Source organism: Sander lucioperca, chromosome 16, assembly GCF_008315115.2.
Source record: "Sander lucioperca isolate FBNREF2018 chromosome 16, SLUC_FBN_1.2, whole genome shotgun sequence".
Classification (NCBI taxonomy): Eukaryota; Metazoa; Chordata; class Actinopteri; order Perciformes; family Percidae; genus Sander; species Sander lucioperca.
The window spans coordinates 12,492,787-12,508,053 of record NC_050188.1 but is presented as its reverse complement, the minus strand read 5'-3'; the positions used below and the strand labels follow the sequence as shown (position 1 = coordinate 12,508,053).

The 15,267-nt window shown below is 43.4% G+C and overlaps 1 protein-coding gene and 1 long non-coding RNA gene across 7 annotated transcripts in view; one reads left to right on the top strand and one right to left on the bottom strand.

Annotated features, from left to right (window-relative positions):
- The window catches only part of LOC118493317, a 14,162-nt gene extending 6,404 nt beyond the window's left edge, over nt 1–7,758 (bottom strand). The window contains exons 1-3 of the long non-coding RNA XR_004895309.1: nt 7,626–7,758; nt 6,741–6,757; nt 6,397–6,401 (exon numbers count right to left, since the gene is read on the bottom strand). This is a non-coding gene — a long non-coding RNA (uncharacterized LOC118493317). The remainder of the gene's footprint in view (nt 1–6,396; nt 6,402–6,740; nt 6,758–7,625) is intronic.
- The window catches only part of LOC116051688 (glutamate receptor ionotropic, kainate 5-like), a 271,292-nt gene that overhangs the window by 25,264 nt on the left and 230,761 nt on the right, over nt 1–15,267 (top strand). The window lies entirely within an intron of this gene.

Below are 15,267 nucleotides of genomic sequence, written 5' to 3'. Positions count from 1 at the left end.
CTGAGCTCTGTCTTTCGCGATGTGTTGCGCCGGTTGATATTACGATGGCGATTACAGTTTTTCTCAATTGATTTGGCACATTTTCTAAAAAAGAAAAACGTACAATTTTCAAAACTCTAAGTACAATCCTCACACTCGCTGCAAATTTCTTTAAACCAATCACAATCGTCATGGGCGGGGCTAAGCTCCCGACGGAGCCACAGTGCCGCTGCAAAATAGCCTCGGGAAGGAACTTGTTTTGGTGGAATGTGTGTACGTTCAAAAGTTGTTTTAGTCATGCAACAGAAAACTCAGATTGGACAGATAGTCTAGCTAGCTGTCTGGATTTACCCTGCAGATATCTGAGGAGCAGTTAACCATAGTCCTCATAAATCCACCGGAGTTTAGAATGCCAACACAAAGAAAGAGGAAGGTACCGGACATCTGGCCAAAATGAGGGACATCCGGTGGAATTTCCCATGGCGTCTGAACAATCCCGGAAATGAAATGTCATCGATATAGACTACACAGAAAGTGACGTCACTCAGTTTGTTCCGTTTGGTCGGTAAAGTAAGAAAAACATGCAGTTTACTTTTATATTCAAACGGGACACAAACCCCAGACTCCCACGGTGGAAATTCCTGTACCTCCTTACCTCTTATACTTTGTCACCTTACTTCCTGCTTTGTTCCCGTCATAGTTATATAATAATATCTTCATATATAAGGGCATTATAGGCAGGCTCCCATGTTACATATCCAAATTACTTACAAAGAGTACTTATGGTTTACGGTCCCAGAACACTATTTCATTGAATGCACCTCAAGCCCGGACAGAGTTGTTCAAAAAGGCTTTCATGTTTGCTGCACCTTCTACTTGGAATGACCTACAGAAAACACTCAAACTACAGTGTCTAATTTCCTGAAATGATTATAATGATTAAGGTTATGTTAAAACCATAGAACATGAGTCCAGCCACACGTGCAATTTTTTTAATTAATGGCACTTTTATTTAATTGAAATGCACTTGAGTTGTCTTTGCCTCTTATATGTTTGTTTTGTGATTGTAAATTGTTTTATATGTAACTAATTTGTTCTGCTATCTTGGCCACGTCTCTCTTGAAAAAGAAATTTTATATCTCAATGAGACTAACCTGGTTAAATAAAACAAATAAACGGAAAATACATGCATCCGGTGGAATTTCCTGCGGCACCGGAGCAATCCTGGAAGTGGAACGTCAAGTATACTATCCAGTTGCTAACATTGTATATTTAGGCAGCTGAATAGCATTGAGGTCAGTCGTGGCACACACTATACTTTCTCATTTTATGTACACACCAGCCAACTGCAAATACATAAAGAAAGCTTGTACAGCAAAAAAGATATACAACAGCAAAATTATCAGGAAATACTGTACAAAATGTGCAAGAAACAAGAAAATATGCTGCAAATGTATCAACCTCAAGGGTCGTCCAGTCTCTCCTCTCTGTCTGGCCACAACATTTTATCGACATTACACCTGATATCTTCACTTGCAATGCAACGAGGGAAACATCTTTTGGCATGACGCAGCCATCCACTACAACAACCTGTTGTGATAACCAGCGGTGGAATGTAACAGAGTACTTTTACTCAAGTACTGTACTTCAGTACAAATGTTGAGCCACTTGTACTTTACTTGAGTCTTTTCTTTTCATGGTACTTTCTACTTCTACTCTGCTACATTTCAGAGAGAAATATTGTACTTTTTACTCCACTACATTCATCTGACAGCTTCAGTTACAAATTAAGATTTTTTGCACAGAAAACACATGTAGTTTATAAAATCTGATGTTTTATTATAAATGAAACTACCCAACAATATAACGGCTACAAGTCCAGCTGAAATGATCTATTACCATGACCATTAAAGTGCTCATATTATGCAAATTTTTAGGTTCATAATTGTATTTAGAGGTTATATCAAAATAGGTTTACATGGTTTAATTAAAAAATATACATATTTTTGTTGTACTGCACATTGCTGCAGCTCCTCTTTTCCCCGTGTGTTGAGCTCTCTGCTTTAGCTACAGAGTGAGGCATCGCACTTCTGTCCCATCTTCGATGGGAGTCGCACATGCTCAGTAGCTAGGTAAGGACTACTAGCCAGTCAGAAGCAGAGTATGAGGGCGTGGTACGCTAGCAGCTAGGCGTGTGTTAGAAAGTGACGCCCGTTTGTCTCTGAAGTAAAGGCTGGACTACAATAGAGCTGTTTGGAGCAGTTTGTGAACAGTGTTTTCTGTTGGAAATTATTTGGGCTTTTTCACTTTGTAAATCTATAACATGCACAAAAAAGATATATAACACAATAAAGGAAAGGGAAAAAGCATAATATGAGCGCTTTAAACACTTAGTTGATTGACAGAACTGTGTGGATCGTTTCCAGTTTCTAAAATGTGAGGATTTTTCTGCATTGAGTATTTTTACTTCCATCCATCCATCCATCTTCGTCCGCTTATCCGATCTCGGGTCGCGGGGGTAGCAGCTCCAGCAGGGGACCCCAAACTTCCCTTTCCCGAGCCACATTAACCAGCTCCGACTGGGGGATCCCGAGGCGTTTCCAGGCCAGGTTGGAGATATAATTCCTCCACCTAGTCCTGGGTCTTCCCTGAGGCCTCCTCCCAGCTGGACGTGCCTGGAACACCTCCCTAGGGAGGCGCCCAGGGGGCATCCTTACCAGATGCCCGAACCACCTCAACTGGCTCCTTTCGACGCAAAGGATTTGCGTTTTCCTGATGATACTTACATTCTTTTACTTAAGTAACATTTTCAATGCAGGACTTTTACTTGTAACAGAGTATTTTTACAGTGTGGTATTAGTACTTTTACTTTAGTAAAGGATCTGAATACTTCTTCCACCGCTGATGGTATCCTCACCTGTCACCTTTTTGAGTTGGGTTGCTCTAAATTGTGAGGAAATTGAATTGCTCCCCATCTAGCCTACGTCTATCCATCTGACAACTTTTGCAGCAATACCACATACCTATTATGTACCTAATATATGTGTGATAGGTTATTGTTATGTTTGGCAGCTCTATGTTGCATGTAGGGATTTACCCAGTGAACGTGTATATTACATTACTTTACATTACATTACATGTCATTTAGCTGACGCTTTTATCCAAAGCGACTTACAATTGCTATATATCAGAGGTTGCACGCCTCTGGAGCAACTAGGGGTTAAGTGTCTTGCTCAGGGACACATTGGTTGATGTATCGCAGTGGGAATCTAACCCAGGTCTCTCACACCAAAGGCATGTGTTATATCCACTACGCCATCACCATGACCATATCTGCATTTGAGAGTAATTCAATGGCAAGGCTTACTCAATGCATTTTGTGCCAAAGCAATGACAAATGACAATAGTCATGTGAACAACTTCACCTAATGTTCACATAAATAGTCATATAGTTTGAGGAAGTTTAATAGTCATTCGACGATTGTGCTAAAGCGATTGAGAAAAACTGTAAAAAAATAAATAAAATAAAAACATGCAGTACATTGTGCAACCACCCCCCCCCCTCCCACCCGGACTCACCTGTCTCCGATGACTCATCCACATGTAGACTTTTTAAACAGCTGAAACTCTGCGGGAAAATATTTAAACCCAATGTGGGTGAACTGAGGACATTCCTATAAAGCTTATAGGCTGTATCCTTTAGCTATTAAACACACTATCATGGAGCGACTTTGACTTGGAACATTTCCGCCTTTTAAATCCAGCCACATCCATTCCGTCTCTATTAAGCCACAATCAGCTGCGGCTCCTAAAGAGCTTCTGTCTGGGGACACTATTACCTGCAGTAAGTAACGGGCGGAGGAAGATAACGATTATGGAGCCTCCATTATTTCTCCTTCTCCCTGCACAAAGCACAGGTGCGGAGAGCTCAGCGGATGGAGGGTTTACTTAGGGTCAAACGTCCTCCGTCACTGTCTTGGCTGCATGCTGCATGCTGCATCGTGTCGATAATTGAGCGAGCCATATTGATATCCCGCCCGCTCGCGATGAAGGAAAATCACCTCCATTTGGTGTTAATGGCTCCGAGTGGAGACGGGACGCTTTTTTCCCCCCGCAGCTGCACAGACAGCGGAGTTTAAAATTAACCTGGAAATGAAATGGCACGGAGAGGAATTACAGGTTACGAAGCAGGATTTCAGTCAACGATTCAAGCGAGGAGAAAGGTTGTGTAGAAGCCAAGCAGAAAGCGCTCTCCTTCCAGAAGTACCCTCATTTTTCTCATTACTTTTTATTGCAAAATCGGCTGGAACAATAAACACGATAAACAAGACAAATCCGCATGTCTGAGCTAAACGGCTCCTGTAGTCAGGTGTGCTTTGGAATAGGGTTAGCTGACTGTATGATGTGATGTGATGTGCTAGCCTAGATATCTAGACGTGCCCTAAGCGGCAGCAAATAATTTAAAGTAATTTGGCAGCAAAGTAATTTGCAGCCATGGTCAGTCTAGCAACTCTCCGTTGGCTTGCAAGCTGGAAAAACCAAACTCTAGTCAGACCGATCACATCGTGTATAGAGTCGGTGGGCGGGCTTAACATAATGACGGCAGAGTTGCGACGGTTCCGCATGAATTCCCTGCTACTTGAAAACAAAGAAGATGGGTGCTGCTGGCGAACAGCAGTCTTTGGAATCGCTCTTTGGCCGCGACTCTGGAAGACTTGGAGTTAAGCTTTTCTTTGAGAAAAGAACAAAGAACGGCACTGAAGTCATTCTTAAAAAAGGAAGATGTGTTCGGAGTTTTGTCGGACAGATACGGCAAAAGTTGAATCTATCAACTAGCGTTGCTCTGGTTGGTTGTAGCGCTAACCTATTGCGTGCAGATGGAATTTGAAAGACAACCGTTTATCCCGCCCCTCAGATTGAGCCCTGCCAATGGTGAGTTCCCAGACCCAACATCTTGATGTGGGTCTGGCTTGTCAGGCTAGCGATGTGCAATAACGTTGTTGAATATCATGATATTACTCGCGATAAATAAAACAAATATTTAAGTGTAGTCAGTTCTACATTTCTGCTGCTTTCATTATTCTGCTAAAATACAAGAAATTGCTTGTTGAATTTAAAACAACTGAAAGGAAAACAATTCCCAACATTCTTGAATTATTTACTTTCTTGCTCCCGCCCCAGACACATCTGACCAATAAGCGGAGTGAACGTTCTTGCGGGATTTGTAGTGATGCATTTTTGATTTGCTTGTATTTTTTTTTTTTATGTACAAATGACATCTGGGAACGTTTTTTACGATCAGGACAGTCTCTGGAAATTCACATTATTATAAAATTAAAAAATTTTTCTAACCCCAAATTATGGAGGATAGAGCAGAGTAACAAACCTTCAAAGCTGAAATCTTCCCACCGTCTGTCTGGTGCTGGTGGATGGTTCAGACATAAAAATGACATTAGATTTAGATGTTTTCAAAAGGTCTGCTTCAGAGCTCAGACGGAGGAAGAAAAGGGATCAAATGTGATGTTCGGCGTTGATTTATCTTTTCACCGTGAAAACCTAATCCCTCCGTTATGGCGAGTCGTGTAGATATTAAGACTGGGGTTGAATTATTCAGAGGGATTCCTATAAATGTGAAGGGGCTGTAATGTTTGCTGACTCGTGTTGGAAGCAGACGCGTGTTGACTGATGGGTTCAGTGGTGTTGAAGCGGCGAACGACGCCGCAAAGCCCTCTGTTCTTTCTGCGTTTGCATAGATATTCTGTGCAGAGAATTTTTTTTTTTTTTTTTTTTTTTATTGCTCTCTCTAAATTAGTGTCATCGTGTGTTATGATATTTATTCAACTGGTTCCAAATACCTTTTTATAACCTGGCATTCATACAGTTCCATCTTTACTTTTTCATATTGACTGCTAAATGTGTTTAGTGCAGCAGTTTGTGTGTCAAGTTCTACAGTATATGCAAGTTATATATTGTGTTTAAAGAGCCCCTATTATGGTTTATTGGATTTTCCCGGGTTTTTTTGTGCATGTTATAGCTGTATGAAGTACAAAAAAACACATTTCACTCCAAATAGAGCTCTCTCTCCCACAGATGGCACTTTTTCTCAACTGTCTGAAACAACTCGTCCACATTCCTGTTTGAAATTCGTCAATTAGTGATGTCACTGATTGAGAAAGCCAGCCCAGTTTTTCATAGGTTCTGCCCATAGGTGCTGCCCGAGCAAGCACAGCCTGTCCAGTAGCTTGTTTGAATTTGGTTGACCAATCACAGAATAGAATGGGCCAGCTGACTAGTCAGAGCAGACTGGGCTTTCCGGGAAGGGCGAGCCAAGAGCTCAGATAGAGCGTTTCAGACAGAGACTGTTTTAAGTGGAGTCACTGCAGCAATGGGCAGTATGTTTTTTGAACATCAAAGCACATAATCTATTCTAGTAGACGCCAAGAGTACAAATATGACGCTGAAAAGGAGTATAAAATAGGGGCTCTTTAAATGCAGTTCTTTTATCCATTTGTATGCAAAGTTGTTTCCTGTCACCCTCAGATAGCCACCAGTACCCACTTACTAGGGCTGGGTATCGTTATCACGAATTAGGAGACCACTACCAGTACCCTTGAAGTGATCCCGATCCCAATAGAGTAGTTTATTTGAAATAATCCTTCCGCATATTAAGCATTTGTTTTTATCAGTTGCCACAGGCGTGCAGTGAAGCCATACTTTTGAATGCTTCGGTGGCACGCTGAACTGCCATCTCTGTCAAATACGCCACGCTCGACTTCACCTCACCACAGACTGTGTAGGATGTAGCTGCTGCGGGAGTAGCTCCCAAGGGATATACATGAATATAGATAACATGTTTGTAATAAATATCCAATATGAACAGATAAGAATGAGTTATTAGAGCTATATTTTACAAAAAAACAGAATCTGTGCTGCATCACTTTTCCCTCAACATGTATCTGCTGATGCAAAAAAAAAAAAGCTGTGTATGATTGAATTTGTACGAGACGCGGTTGGCGAATGTGAAATGGATGCACAGTCTGTTTGAACTGAGCATCATAAATTACAGTGTTAGAATTCAAATCCATGAAATGTTCCGCAGCGTGGAAGGCGTTTGGCTCAGTGATAGATTTGTTTTCCGTCGCTTCCACTGTGAAGTTGTATCCATTCCTACAGAAACCGCATTGCTGCCCCATGATAGAGGCATCTATCACGCCGCACGTGTGTCTGCCTGCACATTAGTGCATGAGCGTTATGTACCTTTAGATGTATGAATTTGTCTGCGTGCTCCGTGAGCATCGCAGCAGCTCGCATCACTAAATATGGATGCCCTGACCTTTCCATGAAACGCACCCGGAGGCTCTGATCTCTCATCGATTCTGCCACCTAAGTGCACTTCAGCTATGAGGGGAGATGGAGATGAAGAGGCTTCAGAACATGGAGTGTAAAGTAAAGCAGGTGCAGCTTAATATATGGAAAGTTGTCCACATTAGAGTGTTGATCAGGTAGAAAAGTGCCCCCGGTGTGAACCACTGCAGCGTTTAATGAGCCGGGGGGCTCACTCGCACTTTTATACGATTGAAAAATTAACTGTTACCGGCTGCACAAAACGACTAGTATGTGTGCTGTGTATGCTTAAAGGAACACACCCGGGTCTTTAAATTACCTTTTTTAATCACCAGCCACCATGGCTAGTAGATTTTTAAAGTTTGCAGCCAATCAGATTTTCCACCAGCCAATTTCTTTTCCAGGGGAAAATTAAACTGATTATGAGTGCCGCTGAATGCATTTAATCATCCGTTTTTCTTTAAAAATATGTTTGGGTTGATGGTTGGCAGATAAAATATTAACATTTAAATTTACTTTACTCTCGAAACATATCGGCACGTTTTTTTTTCCTAACTTACTTTACTACTTCATTTCCTCTGGTTTGTTTTTGCGCCGTTACGTTCGTTTCCAAGCCAAACACACACCAAACCGCCCAAATTTCTTGCTGGAAAATGGACCAATCTGTAAACAATGATTTGTCGGATCATTTCCGCAGCCGGGCCGATTAAAAACAGAGGCTTCGCTTCATTCATCACCGGCCTAATTGGCTCGTATCTTTACAATGCTATACCAGCCAAATTTAATTTATACCGGCATTTGGCGGGTTGGCGCGTGTCAATTTAAAGCCACGAGCGCACCCCATATGTTCTCCCAATACGGCACATGTTCGCTCTCTTCAGTCTCTCGGCAAATCAGAGCAGAGAGAAAAACTGAAGCTAAAGCACGTCGGAGAGTAGGGCTGTGCAATTAATCCAATTAATGCGATTACGAATGAATGAATCGAGAAAAAAACGATTGTTTTGCACGTTACGTTTTGCAAGTAAACTCTTATTTTGTCTTGTGTTCTGAATGAAAAAAAATCGGAAAACGGGAAAAAGTATTAAGGGAAATGTCAGTTCAACGTGTTTGGGTGGTTGGGCGTTAACATACAGGACTTTCAAGCCAGAGAGTAGAGTTCGCTTCCCGGGGAAAACTAAAGTCTTTCACCCAGGAAATGTGTGTTCCTTAGGAGTGTTTCAATCCAACCCAAGATCGTTTTCCTAATCTCAACTAGTCCTTTTGGCGCCTAAACTTAACTGTTGTCGCGGCAAAACTGTCATATTTTTTGTGGACTAAATTTAAACGTAATGTGTGCCGAAACAATGGGCAGCTCACGCTGCTTCATACCCGGCTGAAAGTCACCTTTGGAGGTCGGAGGTCTGTAGCCGGCGTTACGAAGCTCTGTAGCGGCTTAAACAACTAGCAACTGCCGCTCAGCGTCATGGAGCTCGTAGCCAGCCGGCGTCACGTGACCAGCTGGCGGTCCCCCCTTATTTTGTAGGATATCATACGTTTTGGTGTGCATAGATTTTCGTACAATATCATACGGTCCCGTTAATGAGAACGCGTTGGAGGAGCAGTTAACCATAGTCTTCATAAGGTAACAGACATCCGGCCAAAATAAGTGAAATCTGGCGGAATTTCTGGCGGTAACTGAGTAATCCCGGAAGTGGAACGTCGTGGATATAGACTATCCCTACTGTATAGGAATAAGTCATATAGGCTATGATTATTGCAGAAGGTTTATTGGGCGTGCGGCATTCAACTGTGGTGGGCACCGAGAAACACAAATAGGCACTTATGGTCAGAGTTTTTAAACTAAGCAGACAGTTTACAACATTACACACTTTGTTTTTCATGCTGTGTGTGTCTGGAGAAGATTAAGCACCACAATGTTTACTTGGATTAAATGTACTTCCCATGCAGACGTAACTCTAAGGATTCAAGCATGCAAAAACTGTACATCTGATCATTTTCTGTCATAAAAAGCTTCATAATAATATGTTCCCAAAGCTCAGGTGCCATAGCTTCTATTAACACACCAAAAGCTAAATTGTTTATTGTATTCTCTGCTTCCAAATTGCGGGAATGAAACAGAAAAAGTACACACAATGGTCTTCCGTGTCTACAAAAGGCAATACGGTTCCTTAAGCAGACCAGATACTCTTAAACAGTTCCTCCAACTTTTCAGATAATTGTCTGAGAACAATCGATACTAACTAGCAGTGAAGAATGAGCTGTGATTATTCAGATGCCGCAGAGTCTCCACAGACGTTCAGGCTGCAGAACAGTATGTTACCCATGGCAACGATAAAAAAAAAAATCCATTACCGGCAGTGCTGCTGAGGCTTCAAATCTGCAGCATGCAGTTTCACCAAAACAGAAGCCAAACGAGGAGAGCGCAACGTGACTCGGGTCACTTATCACTGGCAGAGCGTTTGGACTTTAAATCATAGGAAGTAACAGCGGACTGTGATTACAGGCTCCCAGGGGATTGTGGGTATTTTGCCGGGGCACAGTGTGCTAATGAACAGGAATCCAAGCTTTTGAAAGGAACTGCTTCAACAGCTCACTGGCAGACACACACACATACACACACATGCTGGTATATAGTGTTGCAACTGTGGTATCTTTTGCAATTCTTGTCCTCTTTTCGTCAGTGAAAAAACATTCCGTCTAAAAAATGAGACTACCAGATAATATACTAAAAGCAGTGTTGTGCAAGCGCTAGCTCAAAGTTCAGTTCACACGGATTAAAATGAACTACTTTACGCTCAGTTCATAATTTTGAGTATTGAACTAAGTATAGTGATGTATACGATCGGGAGTCTTCACAGGGTCTTTATTTTGAAAAGCGACCGCATGCTCTAGCCCTTCCACTCCCTGCCCGGACAATACCAGTGTAATGAGATTGATACTTTAGTTTTAGTTTCTCCCCAGTATGCACCGCTGCAGTTTCATCAAATAAGCGACCTGGATTTGGGGCGGCCTCTAGCTCACCCAGTAAGAGCGTTCGCCCCATGAAGGCTGAGTCCTTTGCAGCGGCACAGGTTCGAATCCGACCTGCTTCCCTTTGCTGCGTGTCATCCCCCATCTCCCTCCCCCTTTCCTATCTATCCACTGTCACTGTCTAATAAAGGGAAAAGCCCCAAAAAAATAATCTTAAAAAAAAAATAAGCGACCTGGCTGTCTGTGTCTGTCACAGCGCAGAGCAGGCACACTTTGCTCCTCCTCCCCCCCTCTTGTGATTTGATGTTGTACCGTCGCGTGAATCAGCGGCGCCTGGCGAACAAGCAAGCAAGCAAGCAGCCAGGCCCGGCGGCGGCCAGCTGCACACACACACAATGGAAGAGGTGCGCTGTGTGGCTATATTTTCAGGCCAAAAATGAACGGCAAGCTGTATAATTTGTGAAAAAAGGCTGTAAGATACTAGCCTAGCTCCGCCCTCCTACGTACTTCCGCTCAATTTTCATTTTCCTTCAGTACTCCGTCTGGGTTTGCGGTATATTCTTGGGTTTTCTCTGGCCAAATCTTTACCGGTCCAATCAGCGAACAGAGGGAGTGGCTGAGAACGATGATGTTGAGGTTGTGCGCTAGTTTGAGTTGTAGTTCCGTAATGGCGGCGGAGAGCGAAGCCGTTCGGTCCGTTGTGGCAGCAACGCTGCTGAATATCCAGAAGTTAAAGCCCGAGCAAGAACAATCTTTCCTGAGTTGTGTTGGTGGCCATGATGTTGTGGCCCTCCTCCCCACAGGGTTCGGGAAAAGTTTGATTTTCCAGCTCGTTAGTGGTGAAGGAGTTAGCTAAGGTGAACGCTAGCGATGCTAAGCCGATAGTTGTTGTCGTCATGACCAAACGTTAGTGATTGGTTATGGCAGATCCAGAGTGGCTCTGGGCAGATCCAATAGTTTTAAACTTCAACAGAGTAAGCGCCTTCAAGGAAGTTAACATTTGTCAATGGAGAGTGGCCAGACTCTCTGTACAAATGAAATGTACCAGAGTCTGGTAGGACCAGGCTAGTAAGATACAGTGTTAATTAACACAACAAATTTATACAAGCATATGAGAATTCTGTCCTGGGTTTTAACTTATTTACTTACTTAATAATCCAAAGGACAAATCACAAAACCACTTAAAGGTCATGAAAATTCATTCAGATTTAGCAATTTGATGATGCATCTACATTAATTATTAAAAGTATCGTATTGGTATCGGCCATACTGGCCCTGTATTTACTTGGTATCGGATCGATACCAAATTTTGCAGTATCGCACACCACTACCGCTTAGTCAACATTGTTCAGTGAAGCGTCGCAGCACTGCTGGCTGCTTTAGTGCAGCGAACACACACACACACACACACACACACACACACACATGTCAACTCAAAATCGTTACATCCCTGTTTAAATAAGAAAATAAACAAGTGCAGTAAATCAAATGGTGCCAAATTGTTGTACCTCAGAGCGCGTAAGCGCAAGCTTCTCTGTCCTCTCTGCATCTTGCACCAAGTGCAGGGCTCAGCTCCGACACACACACACACACACACACACACACACACACACACACACACACACACACACAGTTGTCTCCCAGGCAGAGGATGAATGGGAGGTGGAGGTTTTGGGGTCAGAAGCAGCAGTTCCACCCCACTGAAGTTTGTCACGTTCTCTGTTGTGTGTGTGTGTGTGTGTGTGTGTGTGTTTGTTTGTGTGTGTGTGTGTTTCTGTGTGTTTCTGTGTGTCTTTTGTCAGAATGAATTTGTGTTTCTGCCAGTTTTCTGGAGAAGCAGCTCACCGGCAGCAGCCACCTGCAGCTCCCGTGCACCACACCACCTGACACACACTCATACCTGTACGCTCACTGATTAGAGGACACGGTGCTGCGATGTCTTGTCGAGACCTGCTCGCTCAACTGGAGAATTACCAGACGTGCTTCCTGTCCAGTTAGTGGATATGTGGAGTACAGCTGCAGAGATGAATCGATTAGTTGGTTAGTTAGTTAGTTTGTCTACCAATAAATGAACTGCCACCCATTTTGATACTCGATGAATCGGTTTGAGTCATTTTCTAAGAAAGAAAAGTAAAACTCCTCAGATTCCAGCTTTTTAAATGTGAATATTTTCTAGTTTCTTCACTCTTCAAAACATTTGGCTGCAGGATTTTAGTTGATGTGTGATTTGTTTTAAAAATCAAATTATTTTTTTAGTGAAAAATATTTCTTTATTTCTATACACCATGCAAAACAAAAAATGCAACTGAATTTTTATTTCCTTCTAATTTGTGTGCAGCACATCCGTATCATCAACTCGAAATCGTTACATCCCTTTTTGAATAAGAAAATAAATAAGAAGCAGAATTACGTCGTTACTACTGTGGACAAATTCATAAATCAAACGGTGCCAAATTGTTGTACCTCTGTCCTCTCTGCATCTTACACCGAGAGTGGGGCTCAGCTCCGACACACACACACACACACACACACACACACACACACACACAGACAGAGCAAATGTTACATTGCCTCTGCGGTTTGTTAATGTCACAGTGAGTAAAGCGGAATTGTGGTTATACTATTCAAAACTTCACGCAGACATTAGCAGCATTAGCAGCACCTGTGGGTTTATCATGTGACAGCGAAAACGCGAAAGGCCGAGCTGTATGTCCTGTATGTCTCTTACCAGCTAACGTATTTCAAGATGGAGCATGAATATGGAGCGTCTACCCCAGTTCATGCTAATACAAATGTAAAATTTCAAGCCAAAAGGAATACTTGGAATTGATGGTGGTGGTAAATATTCATGAAAAAGGACAAGTTTGTGAACGGGCAACACAGATTTTGGATAAGACGTTACACACTGGACCTTTTAAGAAACCGTTTTGTAAACCACCAATAAACATGATTTGGATGGCGACTATAAAGTTGCAAGGTGATGATTATAATACCTTGTTAATGGTTAATAGATAATCTGTAAAACATCTATAAACATGATTTAGACCAAATGAATGTTACTTGTTGCTTGATAAACCACTTATTAATCACTCACAACGAGTTGCAACTTAACTATAAAAGCAATAATAAGTCAACATTATAAATCATCATGTATTGTTTGTTCACAATAAAATAACTTGACAAAAGTGTAACTTCGTGAACTTCAGGGCAACAACACCATCAGACTTATTTCCCACTTTTCTTCTCCCTTCACTGGAAATTTTGGACATTCTGGTCAAAGGTGCGCTCACCTTTGCTCACGCAGCGAAACGCCGGAGGAGAGGGAAACGGGCCGGTGCGCTGGTGCGTCTCCGCCAGCGAGGATCACGCACACCGTTACCTGGAATATTCCTCTCCAATGTGCGCTCTCTGCCCAACAAAGTGGAGGAATTACAACTGCTGTTGGGGGGAAACAGGGACTTTTCTTCATCTGCTGTTTTGTGCTTCACGGAGACGTGGCTCTGTGGAATAATACCGGACTCTGCGCTGCAGCTGGCAGGCTTCCAGCTTTTCAGAGCGGACAGAGACACGGACCTCTCTGGCAAAACTAAAGGTGGAGGAATCTGTTTCTACATCAACAGCGGTTGGTGCAACGACGTGACAGTGATCCAGCAGCATTGTTCTCCTGACCTGGAGTATTTCACCATAAACTGTAAGCCTTTTTATTCACCCCGTGAGTTCCATTCATTCATTCTGGTCGGTGTTTACATCTCACCGCAGGCCAACGTGCAGGACGCGCAGCGCATGCTTGCCGACCAGATACTGTGTGTGGAGCGAACCAACCCGGACTCCCTAGTTATTGTCCTTGGTGACTTTAATAAAGGGAACCTCACTCATGAACTCCCTAAATACAGACAACATATTAAATGCCCGACCAGAGAGGAGAACATTCTGGATCACTGTTACACCACAGTCAGGGATGCTTATCACGCCGTCCCCCGTGCTGCACTGGGGCACTCTGACCACGTCATGGTCCACCTGATCTCCGCCTACAGGCAGAAACTAAAGCTCTGCAAACCTGTAGCGAGGACATCAAGGAAATGGACCAGTGAGGCTGTGGAGGATCTCCAGTCGTGTTTGGATTGTACTGACTGGGATGTGTTCAGGACTGCTACCAACAGTCTGGATGAGTACACAGAGGCTGTGACGTCATACATCAGCTTCTGTGAGGACTGCTGTGTTCCATCAAGCACCAGGGTGAGTTACAACAATGACAAACCCTGGTTCACAGCCAAACTCAGAAGGTTAAGGTTGGCTAAGGAAGACTCGTTCAGGAGTGGGGACAAAGACAGATTTAAAGAGTCGAAGTACAAGTTTAACAAGGCAGTGAAGGAGGCTAAACGACGGTACTCTGAGAAGCTCCAACGCCAGTTCTCAGCTAATGACTCTGCGACTGTCTGGAAAGGACTTAGGCAGATCACCAACTACAAGCCTAAAACCCCCCACTCCTTCAATGACCGACACCTAGCCAACGACCTGAACGAGTACTACTGTCGATTTGAAAGAAAAAAGGACAGTCCTGACACCATCCCCCACGACACCTCCCTACAGCTACAGCCACGGTGAATCACCTCCACCTCCCCCACCTCAGCAGGGGCCTGGGCCCCTCCACCAATGCCCTCCTTAAAGGTCCCCTCCACCTCCACCCCCCCTCCCACCTCAGTGACGACTCTCTCCATTCACGAGAGGGACGTCAACAGACTCTTTAGGAGACAGAATCCCAGGAAAGCTGCTGGACCGGATGCTGTCTCCCCATCCAGCTTGAAGCACTGCGTTGATCAGCTGTCTCCAGTGTTCACAGACATTTTTAACACCTCACTGGAGACATGTCACGTGCCAGCCTGCTTCAAGACCTCAACCATAATCCCTGTCCCCAAGAAGCCAAGGACCACAGGACTTAATGACTTCAGACCCGTCGCCCTGACCTCTGTGGTT